The following is a 12,598-nucleotide window of genomic DNA, read 5'->3' on the forward strand; positions in this document are numbered from 1 at the left end:
ACACAGTGAAACCCCGTCTCTACTAAAAATACAAAAAATTACCCGGGCGTGGTGGCGGGTGCCTGTAGTCCCAGCTACTTGGGAGGCTGGAGCGGGAGAATGGCATGAACCTGGGAGGCGGAGCTTGCAGTGAGCCGAGATCACGCCACTGCACTCCAGCCTGGGTGACAGAGCGAGACTCCGTCTCAAAAAAAAAAAAAAAGTAAAGAAACTACAATAAAACAATACAATGGAATACTATGCAGCCACATAAAATGATGTTGTGGAAGATTTAATGCCGTGGGAGTATTTTCACGATATATTACATCAAAAATCAGACTGTGTGCTTGCTTCGGCAGCACGTATACTAAAATAGGACCCATATACAGAAGAATGCCATAGACCCTGCACAAGGATGACACGAAAATTTGTGACGTGTTCTGTATTTTTCCATTTTAAAAAGTTTGTAAAACAGCCGGGTACGGTGGCTCATGCCTGTAATCCCAGCACTCTGGGAGGCCAAGGCAGGTGGATCCCTTGAGGTTGGGAGTTCGAGACCAGCCTGGCCAACATGGTGAAACCCCATCTCCACTAAATATATAAAAATTAGCCGGGCATGGTGGTGCACGCCTGTAATCCCAGCTATTCAGGAGGCTGAGGCAGGAGAATCACTTAAACACAGGAGGCAGAGGTTGCAGTGAGCCGAGATTGTGCCATTGCACTCCAGCCTGGGCTGATAGAGCGAGACTCCAGCTCAAAAAAAAAAAAAAGTGTGTAAAACAAAAAATAAGGAAATTGTAAAAATCAGGTGTAACATCAGGCACAATGGCTCACGCCTGTAAACCCAGGACTTTGGGAGGCTGAGGTGGGCAGATCACATGAGGTCAGAGGTTTGAGACCAGCCTGGCCACCATGGTGAAACCTGGTTTCTATTGAAAATATAAAAATTAGCTGTGCGTGGTGGCGCATGCCTGTAATTCCAGCTTCTTGGGAGGCTGAGGCAGGAGAATTGCTTGAACCCTTGAGGCGGAGGTTGCAGTGAGCCAAGATCGTGCCATTGCACTCTAGCCTGGGCAGCAGAGTAAGACTCCGTTGCAGAAAAAAAAAAAAAAGTATAAAATGTAGCCAGGCAGGGAAGCATGTGCCTGTAGTTCCAGCTATTCAGGAGGCTGAGGCAGGGAGATCACTTGAGCCCAGAAGGTCAAGGCTACAGTGAGCTGTGATCACACCTCTGCACTCCAGCCTGGGCAACAGGAAACCCTGTCTTAACAACAACAAAACCAATAATAATAATAATAATAATGTCCACCCTGAGGAGTTTTGGGGAGGATTATATCTGCTTCTGTGTCTGCTGGGTAGAAGTGTGTCATCATGGATGGGCCAGAAATCCTGCTGTTGGAGGATGATGAAATGTGCCTTCCATACGCCATCAATGCAGGACTTCCTGCCAGGGTGTTCTGGGTCCTCAGACTGTCTCTGCCTGTTTGGGGGAGACCCCATGTGGCTACGCACCCAGAGAGTCTGGGTCCTGTCACTTATTGACTGTAAGCTCCCTGAGCCTCCGTCTCCTTATCCATACAATGGAGTACATAATATCTACCTTGCAGAGTTGTTATGACAATGATAATATATGTGACAGTCTTTTGAAAGGAAGTCGTTCAATAAATGATTACAATAAAAGATGTGCAAAATGTACGTTAACCCAAAACTGCAGGCTGGAGGGAAGGCATTTGGGTGAGTTTTGGGGTGCCAGTAGTCCATACCTTTCCACATAGCCTGTAAGTTCACTGTGTATTGTTCACTATCATTTCATGACCTTATGGCTCAGAAGGTCTTCCAGAATCACAGGGTCCACCTCTCTAATCACAGAAGGGAAACTGAGGCTCAGAGAGGGCAAGTGATTTGCCTAAATTTCCAGGCCCCCTCTCTCCTACTCTGCTCCACCCTGCTTCATGTGGCCATGTTGCTTCCACAGGATGGAAAGGTCCCCGAGGGCAGGTACATGGGCTCCCACTATCCCCTCCCAACATTCTCTGGGCATGCCCTGCCCAGAGAGGACACTCTGGAATGACCTGCAGACATGTGGCACATGATCGACCACCACTGCCACTTGCACTGTTGTGGCCATGTGGCCTTGACTCTTGAGCAGGCAGGCAGGAACTCTGTAGAGTCCAGGAAATCCTGGGCCTCAGCTCCACATCCCAGCAGGGAGGTAGGGGAGAGGATAGGCTTCCTTCTCAGCCATCTCCTTGGACTTCTGCTATTTTTGCTGCTGGGAGGGGTAAGAAGGCTTGTGGGACACTCTAGGAACCTGGAGGGAGCTGGGCTGAGAAGCCTGTCCTGGAGTCCCAACTGTGTGCCAGGCCTCCTGGTCATCTGCTGTCCTCTAGAAGGTGGCTGGCTACTGATGGCAGCTCTTGGTGGATATGGGATCTACAGACCAGCAGACTGACAGCTTTGCTCTGCTCTCTCTTTCTACATATATAAAAAATCATTTATTTTTTTAGGCGCCATGACAAACGGTGGCAGCTGCACCCAGAATAGTCTTTATTTTTAAACAAATTCACAGCTTGTTCTAGGAGCCATGTTTCTGCTGGCTTTCCTCAGGGTTGGCCATTGCTGAGTGTAGAGACAGTGGCCTGCTCCTGATCTCTAGGCCAGGAAGGCAGGAGGTGGGAGGCCTGAAAAGGGACAGAAGGTGTCAAGGGTTAGGTAGGGCTCTCAGGTGAGGAATGACTGAGGCTCTCGCCTCTAGCCAGGTCCTCCTTGTTTGTTTGTTTGTTTGTTTGTTTGTTTTGAGATCCAATTCTAGAGTTAGCTGCCAGAGCTGGAAAAATCCTCAGATGTCATCTATCCAACCATGCCTTTTACAGACAGGGAAACTGAGGCTCAGATAGGTGGTGACTTAGCCAAGGTCCCTGCCTGTTGCTCTCCCCCTAAACATCTCAAACAGTCAGGCAAGACTGCACAGTGGATGCTGGCCTGAAACTGGTTTCTTCTCCCTCAAGCCCAGAGGAGTCAGGGGAAGGAGGGAAAGGAGAAGTTGTTGTTCTACCCTTCCTTCTCAACTTCACCTTGTTGCACCACCCAGAAAAGTCTCCAGCTGGAAGAAAGGAAATTCAGTCCAACCCTCTAATCATAAAGAAACAGGGGCCCAGAAGTCGGGCGTGGTGGCTCATGCCTATAATCCCAGCACTTTGGGAGGCTGAGGTGGGTGGATCACCTGATGTCAGGAGTTCAAGATCAACCTGGCTGACATGGTGAAACCCCATCTCTACTAAAAATACAAAAACTTAGCCAGGTGTGGTGGCAGGTGCCTGTAATCCCAGCTACTCGGGAGGCTGAGGCAGGAGAATTGCTTGAACCCAGGAGGCAGAGGTTGCAGTGAGCTGAGGTCGCACCATTGCACTCCAGCCTGGACAACAAGAGTGAGACTCCATCTCAAAAAAAAAAAAAAAAAGAAAGAAAAGAAAAGAAAAAGAAAAAGAAACATGGGCCCAGAGAGAAGGGACTTGCCCAGGGTCACACAGGGAGACCTGGGCCAAACCCAGGCATCCTAGGGGCAGTTTTCAGTTTTCATTGCACTCTGCATAAGTCATCCTCAATGACATTGCCTTTACTTTGTGCCTAGGGCACATGGATTGTTTGTCAGGAAATTAACTCTCTTCTGTCTCCAGAGCTCATTGTAAACAGCCCAAGGGCAGGACTGGACCTTGACTATCTTGGAGGAATGAAGGTCCAGCTTAAACTTTGCCACCCAGCTCCATGCTGGACATTGTCATATCTGCCATCATATCTAATTTAGGACTCATGAAGTGTCAGAACTGAAAGAGACCTCAGAGAACAGAAGTTCAAGTCCTATTTTCCAGATAAGACCAAGGCCCTATGGGCAAATGACTCATCCAACAGCACTCCAGCCCAGAGTTGTCTCTATCCCTAAGACCCAGATTTTCTTACCTCCTGTCCTGTTGTTTTTGTTTGTTTTTATTTTTTGCCTTCCCCACAGTACCTAGCATTGTGCTGGCCTCATAACTTTTCTTTCTTTCTTTTTTTATTGAGACAAGGTCTCACTCTGTTGCCAAAGTTGGAGTGCAGTGTCCTGATCTTGGCCCACTGCAACCTCCAACTCTTGGGCTCAAGCAATCCTCCCACCTCAGATTCCCGAGTAGCTGAGACCACAGGCCTGAACCATCACTCCCAGCTAATTTTTGTATTTTATTTATTTATTTATCTATTTTTTTGAGACTGAGTCTCGCTCTGTTGCCCAGGCCGGAGTGCAGTGGTGTGATCTTGGCTCACCGCAACCTCTGCCTCCCGGGTTCAAGCGATTCTCCTGCCTCAGCCTCCCAAGTAGCTGGGGTTACAGGTGCCCATCACCACACCCAGCTAATTATTATTATTATTATTTTTTAGAGACGATGTTTCACCGTATTAGCCAGGATGGTCTCGATCTCCTGACCTCGCGATCAGCCTACCTTGGCCTCCCAAAGTGCTGGGACCACAGGCGTGAGGCACCGCGCCCGGCCCCACATCCAGCTAATTTTTATATTTTTAGTAGAGATGGGGTTTCACCCTGTTGGCCAGGCTCGTCTTGAACTCCTGACCTCAAGTAATCCACCCACTTTGGCCTCCCAAAGTGCTGGGATTACAGGCGTGAGCCACCGCGCCCGGCATAATTTTTGGGTTGTGTGTGTGTGTGTGTGTGTGTGTGTTTTGTTGTTGTGTTGTTTTTTTTTTTTTTTTTTGACAGAGTTTCGCTCTTGTCACCCAGGCTGGAATGGAATGGCGTGATCTCGACTCACAGCAACCTCTGCCTCCTGGGTTCAAGCGATTCTCCTGCCTCAGCCTCCCGAGTGGCTGGGATTACAGGTGTGCACTGCCATACCCAGCCAATTTTTGTAATTTTATTAGAGATGGGGTTTCACCACGTTGGACAGGCTGGTCTCGAACTCCTGACCTCAGTGATCCACCTGCCTCGGCCTCCCAAAGTGCTGGGATTACAGGTATGAGCCACCGTGCTCAGCCAATTCTTGTATTTTTTAGTAGAGACGAGGTTTCACCATGTTGGCCAGGCTGGTCTCAAACTCCTGGCCTCTAGTGATCACCTCCCTTGGACTCCCAAAGTGCTGGGATTACAGGTGTGAGCCACTGCACTTGGCCTATGACTTTTTTCATGATTCCAGATAGGACTAGCAACTCCCGGATGGCCTAGCAGCATTGCTCAACACACTCATTCCTCTCCTTGCTGCCTTCCAAAGTCCAATCATGCTGCCATCTCTCAGGCTATAGGTTAGATATCTGGCTTTTCTCTGAGATTTATTTCCTTCTACCAAGAGGCCAAATTCACCACTGGTTCCCAGGGTCAGAAGCTCTCCAGCCAGCTTCTAGATCCCATTTGCAGGCTCACTCTACATTGAGAAACTGAGGTGGTGGTGAAGGAGACAGTCCCGTGACCCCTGTTTCCATGGTGAATGGTCCTGGCAAGGATATCTGTCTACCCTAGGAACTCACAACAAAAGACAATTATGTTTTCTGTAAGGAACTTGAGACTCCCTAAAGGCAGAATCATCTCTATATCCTCAGCATCTCTCACAGGTACTCAAGAAACATGACAAATGCATGCTGAATTATTTAGCCCCCACTTACCTGAGAAGACGAAATCTGAAGACTTATCAGGGCCCCATATGGTACATTTTTGTAACTTCTGGGACATTCGGCCACTGGGATATGGACATGATAATCTCAGAGACCTCCAGAGAAGAAGGCTAAAGCTCTGGGGTTGGGAGTCCAGCGTCATCAGCCCCTGTTCCTTGTTAGGGAACACAGAAACCTGGGCTTTTTTTTTTTTTTTTTTTTTTTTTTGTGAGACGAGTCTCGCTCTGTCGCCCAAGCTGGAGTGCAGTGGCGTGATCTCGGCTCACTGCAAGCTCTGCCTCCCGGGTTCACGCCATTCTCCCACCTCAGCCTCCCGAGTAGCTGGGACTACAGGCGCCTGCCACCACGCCCAGCTATTTTTTTTTTTGTATTTTTAGTAGAGACGGGGTTTCACCATGTTAGCCAGGATGGTCTTCATCTCCTGACCTGGTGATCTGCCTGCCTCGGCCTCCCAAAGTGCTGGGATTACAGGTGTGAGCCACCACGCCCAGCCACTGAAACCTGGGTTTGAACCCCAGTTCTTGCTTGTAGAAACTCTGTAACTTTGGACAATTATTTATTTATTTATTTATTATTATTTTTAGACAGAGTCTCCGTCTGTTGCCCAGGCTGGATGCAGTGGTGCGATCTCAGCTCACTGCAACCTCTGCCTTCCAGGTTCAAACAATTCTCCTGCCTCAGCCTCCTCAAATAGCTGGGACTACAGGTGTGTGCCACCATGCCCAGCTAATTTTTTTTTTTTTTTTTTTTTTTTTTTAGTAGAGATGGGGTTTTGCCATGTTGGCCAGGCTGGTCTCTAACTCCTGACCTCAGGTGATCCAGACTTTGGGCAAGCAATTATTAAGCTTCCCTGAGCCTCCGCTTCCTCATCTGTAAAATGGGAAGTGCCAAGCCAATGTGCTCCATGAGGCAGTTATTGACCGTCATTTGTCATATTACAGGGGGAGATTCTTTTCCCATGTTCTGAGATCCCAAGAGAGAAGATTCTGGAATCTTCCAGTGTCCCCAGACTTTTACTGAGCACCTACTATGTGCAAGGTGATATGCTAGGTGCTAGAAAGGCAAAAAGACATATGATTTTATCTCTTTTCTCAAGTGGCTCATAATCCGTTTGGGGAGACAAAGCACAAGCCTTGTGAAAGCAAACTCCCAACCCAACTCATCCCAACCCAACTCATCCTAACTGCCAGAAGATGGCGAAAGACTGTGCAAGTGCAATAACAAATAGGTGATGCCGGCCAGGCGCGGTGGCTCACGCCTGTAATCCCAGCACTTTGGGAGGCTGAAGCGGGCAGATCATGAGGTCAGAAGTTCAAGACCAGCCTGGCCAAGATGGTGAAAGCCTGTCTTTACTAAAAAAATACAAAAAAATTAGCCGGGCATGGTGGTGCACACCTGTAATCCCAGCTACTCAGGAGGCTGAGGCCAGAGAATTGCTTGAACTTGGGAGGTGGAGGTTGCAGTGATCCAAGATTGCACCACAGCACTCCAGCCTGGGCAACAGAGCAAGACTCCGTCTCAAACAAAACACAACAAAACAAAACAAACAAATAGGTAATGCCATCATTACAGGAAGAAGGCAGGAGGACCCCTATCTTGGAGTGATGTGGGGTGACTCCATGGGGTGCCGTTTCTGCACAGAGTCCATTGTCCAGGTGGAAGGTGCGCAGCTTGATTTAATCTTTTAATCTTTTAACACTCATTCATTTCATTCCACGCATGCTCATTAATTCTTTTTTTTTGTTCCAGGCACTGTGCTGGGCGAAGATGTATAGTTTCTGTGTTCAGGAAGCTTATAGTTGGCTGGGTGCGGTGGCTCATGCCTGTAATCCCAGCACTTTGAGAGGCCGAGGCAGGTGGATCACCTGAGGTCAGGAGTTCGAGACCAGCCTGGCCAACATGGTGAAAGCCCGTCTCTATTAAAAATACAAAAATTGCTTTTTTTCTTCTTCTCCTTCTTTCTTGCCTATTAAACTCTCCACTTCTTAATACCACTACACGTGTATCTGTGTCATTTTATCCAATTTGCATGAGACAAGAGCCCTGGTGCTCCTCCACTCATCAGAGCCGTATCATTTTGGTGCATGGGTCAGGAAAATCCAAAGTACAGCCTTCGTTGGAGTGGGAGACCTTGCCATCATGCGAGGCTGGGAAAACTTCTGAGGCAACTGAGAATTTCTGGTCAGGGCAAACTCTGGCATGATTCAAAGGCCTCTGGACCGGACGCAGCCTCCGACTGCCGGGTGTTGGCAGAGAATCCTCAACTATTCTGTGGCCAAACTTTCTTTCTGTCTCTATCCATGGTCTCTTACCCTATCTGTGTGTCTAATGTGCAGGGATCTTTACAGTTCAGGGAAACAGGTCTGCTAGAAGAGATTGTGAATCACGGCAGCCAGTAACTCAATAAACGTTTCTCTATGGTTTCTCTGGAAAAAAAAAAGTACAAAAATTATCCAGGCATGGTGGTGGGTGCCTGTAATCCCAGCTACTCAGGAGGCTGAGGCAGGAGAATCACTTGAACCTGGGAGGCAGAGGTTGCAGTGAGCTGAGATTGCGTCATTGCACTCCAGCCTGGGTGACAAGTGCAAAGATTCATTATGGTTTTTTTTTTTTTTTTTTGAGACTGAGTTTCACTCTATTGCTCAGACTGGAGTGCAATGGCATGTTCTCGGCTCACTGCAACCTCCGCCTCCCAGGTTCAAGCAATTTTCCTTCCTCAGCCTCCTGAGTAGCTGGGATTACAGATGCGCACCACCATGCCCAGCTAATTTTTGTATTTTAGTACAGACGGGGTTTCACCATGTTGGCCAGGCTGGTCTCGAACTCCTGACCTCAGGTAATCCAGCTGCCTCGGCCTCCCAAAATGCTGGGATTACAGGCATGAGCCAGCTCACCCAGCCAATTTCATTATAGTTTAAAGCGGAGTGTGGTGGCTCACCCCTGTAATCCCAGCACTTTGGGAAGCTGAGGTGGGTGGATCACCTGAAGTCAGGAGTTCGAGACCAGCCTGGCCAACATGGTGAAACCCAGTCTTTACTAAAAATACAAAAATTAGCTGGGCGTGGTGGTACATGCCTGTAATCCCAGCTATTCTGGTGGTGGAGGCACAAGGATCACTTAAACCTGGTATGTAGAGGTTGCAGTGAGCCGAGATTGCGCCACTGCACTCCAGCCTGGGTGAAAGAGCAAGACTGTCTCAAAAAAAAAAAATAATAATAATAATAAAGAAGTTTGTAATTTAGAGGACAAGATGGACAATGAACCATAATGCCATAAATAGATATATATTTACACATTATTAGCAGGGTTAATGAAAGCATATATAACAAGGGGATATATTCTAATTAAAGGACCAAGAAAGACCTCTTTCAGTGATATTTAAATGAGCTCCAATGGCCGGGTGCGGTGGCTCATGACTGTAATACCAGCACTTTGGGAGGCTGAGGCAGGCAGATAACCTGAGGTTGGGAGTTTGAGACCAGCTTGACCAACATGGAAAAACCTCATCTCTACTAAAAACACAAAATTAGCCAGGCATGGTGGCAGATGCCTGTAATCCCAGCTACTTGGGAGGCTGAGGCAGGAGAATTCCTAAACCCAGGAGACGGAGGTTGCGGTGAGCCGAGATCACGGCATTGTACTCCATCCTGGGCAACAAAAGCAAAACCCTGGCTCAAAAAAAAAAAAAAAAAAGAGCTTTGATGAATGAGCAGGAGTTAGCCAGGCAAAGAGAAGAAGGGAGGGAGGCATTCTAGAAAGATAAAAATGGCCTGTGCAAAGGCCCTGAAGAGCAGAGAGCACATTGTTTGAGAGAAAGTCACATGGCGGGAGTACAGAAAGCTAAGCAAAGAGAGATGACATGGGCAGGGATCAGATCACGTAGAAACTTTGGGTATTTCTTCCCCCCCCCCCCCCCCCCCCCCCGCAAATATGAGGAAAGGACCAGCTGCAGTAAAATCCCCTGAAGTGGCCAGGGGTGGTGGCTCACTCCTGTAATCCCAGCATTTTGAGAGGCTGAGATGGGCGGATCACTTGACCAGGAGTATAAAACTAGCCTAGGCCGGGCACAGTGGCTCATGCCTGTAATCCCAGCACTTTGGGAGGCCGAGGCGGGTGGATCATGAGGTCAAGAGATCGAGACCATCCTGGCCAACATGGTGAAATCCCGTCTCTACCAAAGAAATACAAAAATTAGCTGGGTGTGGTGGCACGCTCCTGTAGTCCCAGCTACTCGGGAGGCTGAGGCAGGAGAATTGCTTGAACCCGGGAGGCAGAGGTTGCAATGAGCCGAGATCGCACCACTGCACTCCAGCCTGGGGAACAGAGCCAGCCCCCCCCCCAAAAAAAAGGCTGGGTGCGGTGGCTCACGCCTGTAATCCCAGCACTTTGGGAGGCTGAGGTGGGCAGATCACGGGGTCAGGAGATCAAGACCATCCTGGCTAAGATGGTGAAACCCCGTCTCTACTAAAAATACAAAAAAAATTAGCCGGGTGTGGGGGCGGGCGCCTGTAGTCCCAGCTACTGGGGAGACTGAGGCAGGAGAATGGCGTGAACCCGGGAGGCGGAGCTTGCAGTGAACTGCGATTACACCACTGCACTCCAGCCTAAGCGACAGAGCGACTCTGTCTCAAAAAAAAAAAAAAAAAGACTAGCTTTAGCGGCCGAGCACAGTGGCTCATGCCTGTAATCCGAGCACTTTGGGAGGCTGAGGCAGGCGGATCACGAGGTCAGGAGTTTGAGACCAGCCTGACCAACATGGTGAAACCCTGTCTCTACTAAAAATACAGAAATTAGCCGGGCGTGTTGGCCTGCACCTGTAATCCCAGCTACTGTGGAGGCTGAGGCAGGAGAATCGCTTGAACCCTGGAGGCAGAAGTTGCAGTGAGCCGCGGTCGTGCCACTGCACTCCAGCCTGTGTGACAGAGTGAGACTGCGTCTCAAAAAAAAAAAAAGACTAGCCTGGGCAACACAGGGAAACCCCATCTCTACAAAAAATACAAAAATTAGCTGAGTGTGGTGACGTGCACCTATGGTCCCAGCTATTTGGAGGCTGAGGCAGGACGATCGCTGGAGCCTGGGAAATCGAGGCTGCAGTGAGCTGTGATGGCGCCACTGCACTCCAGCCTTGGTGACATGGCGAGACCCTGCAAAAAAAAAAAAAAAAATTTAGCTGGATGTAGTGGCACACACCTGTAGTGCTAGCTACTTGGTAGGCTGAGTTGGGAGGATCACTTGAGCCCAGGAGTTCAAGGTTATAGTGAGCTATGACTGTGCCACTGCACTGTAGCCTGGGAGATACAATGACTGTCTCAAAATAAATAAATAAGTAAGACAAAGTAAAGACAAACATTCTGGTATTTATTCTTCTAGGCTTTTTTTGTTTCAGTTTTCTTTTTTTTTTTTTTTAGACTGAGTCTCTCTCTGTCACCAGGCTGGAGTGCAGTGGTGTGATCTCAGCTCGCTGCAACCTCCACCTCCTGGGTTCAAGCGATTCTCCTGCCTCAGCCTCCCAAGTAGCTGGGACTACAGGCATGTGCCACCACGCCCGGCTAATTTTTTGTATTTTTAGTACAGATGGGGTTTCACCCTATTAGCCAGGGTGGTCTCGATCTCCTGACCTTGTGATCCGCCCGCCTCGGCCTCCCAAAGTGTTGGGATTACAGGCGTGAGCCACTGCGCCCAGGCCTCCTTTTTTTTTTTTAGAGATGGGGTCTCTATATGTAGCCCAGGCTGGGCTTGAACTCCTGAGGTCAATGAATCCTCCCTTTTCAGCCTCCCAAGTATGTAGGACTACAGGTGGTGTGTTCTTAGTTAGCTCACCTCTCCGGCTCAAGCTATCCTCTCACCACAGCCCCCCAGAGTGAGCACAGGTCTGGCCCTTGGCCAGGCTTTTTGATATACACATATACAGGCATATGAATCTAGTTTGTTGTTTTTATAATAATGGAACAATTCAGTAATACTTGTTTGAGTCCTGATTTTCAAGAAAACAATATATCACGGGCATCTTTTCAGGTCGGTATAGACCTATAAAATTTTTTTTCTTCTTTTTTATTTTTTATTTATTTATTTATTTATTTATTTATTTATTTATTTATTTTTTGAGACGGAGTCTGGCTCTGTCGCCCAGGCTGGAGTGCAGTGGTGCTATCGCAGCTCACTGCAACCTCTGCCTCCCAGGTTCACGCCATTCTCCTGCCTCAGCCTCCCGAGTAGCTGGGACTACAGGCGTCCGCCGCCACGCCCGGCTAGTTTTTTTTTGTATTTTTAGTAGAGACGGGGTTTCACCATGTTAGCCAGGATGGTCTCGATCTCCTGACCTTGTGATCCGCCCAAAGTGCTGGGATTACAGGCATGAGCCACCGCGCCCAGCCTATTTTTATTTTTTTTTTTGAGACGGAATCTCGCTCTGTCACCCGCCCAGGCTGGAGTGCAATAGCCCGATCTCGGCTCGCTGCAACCTCCGCCTCTCGGTTTCAAGTGATTCTTTCATCTCAGCCTCCTGAGAAGCCGGGATTACAGGAGTGCACCACCACGCCCGCCTAATTTTTGAATTTTTAGTAAAGACGGGGTTTCACCATTTTGGTCAGGCTCGTCTCGAACTCCAGACCTCGTGATCTGCCCGCCTCGGCCTCCCAAAGTGCTGGGATTACAGGCATGAGCCACTGCACCCGGCTATTTTTTTATTTTTTTTTTGAGACGGAGTCTCACACTGTTGCCCAGGCTGGAGTGCAGTGGCGTGATCTCGGCTCACTGCAACCTCTGCCTCCCGGGTTCACGCCATTCTCCTGCCTCAGCCTCCTGAGTAGCTGGGACTACAGGCGTCCGCCACTACACCCGGCTAATTTTTTTTTGTATTTTTAGTAGAGAGGGTTTCGCCGTGTTAGCCTGGATGGTCTCGATCTCCTGACCTTGTGATCAGCCCGCCTCGCCCTCCCAAAGTGCTGGGATTACAGGCGTGAGC

The 12,598-nt window shown here is 48.8% G+C and overlaps 1 non-coding gene across 1 annotated transcript; it reads left to right on the forward strand.

The window, feature by feature from the left end:
* Nucleotides 1–322: 322 nt before the first annotated feature.
* Nucleotides 323–429, forward strand: LOC115934767 (U6 spliceosomal RNA). Its single transcript, XR_004070523.1, has one exon. It is a non-coding gene; the product is annotated as a U6 spliceosomal RNA (small nuclear RNA).
* Nucleotides 430–12,598: the final 12,169 nt, after the last annotated feature.

This window comes from Gorilla gorilla, chromosome 4, assembly GCF_029281585.2.
Source record: "Gorilla gorilla gorilla isolate KB3781 chromosome 4, NHGRI_mGorGor1-v2.1_pri, whole genome shotgun sequence".
NCBI classification, from domain to species: Eukaryota; Metazoa; Chordata; class Mammalia; order Primates; family Hominidae; genus Gorilla; species Gorilla gorilla.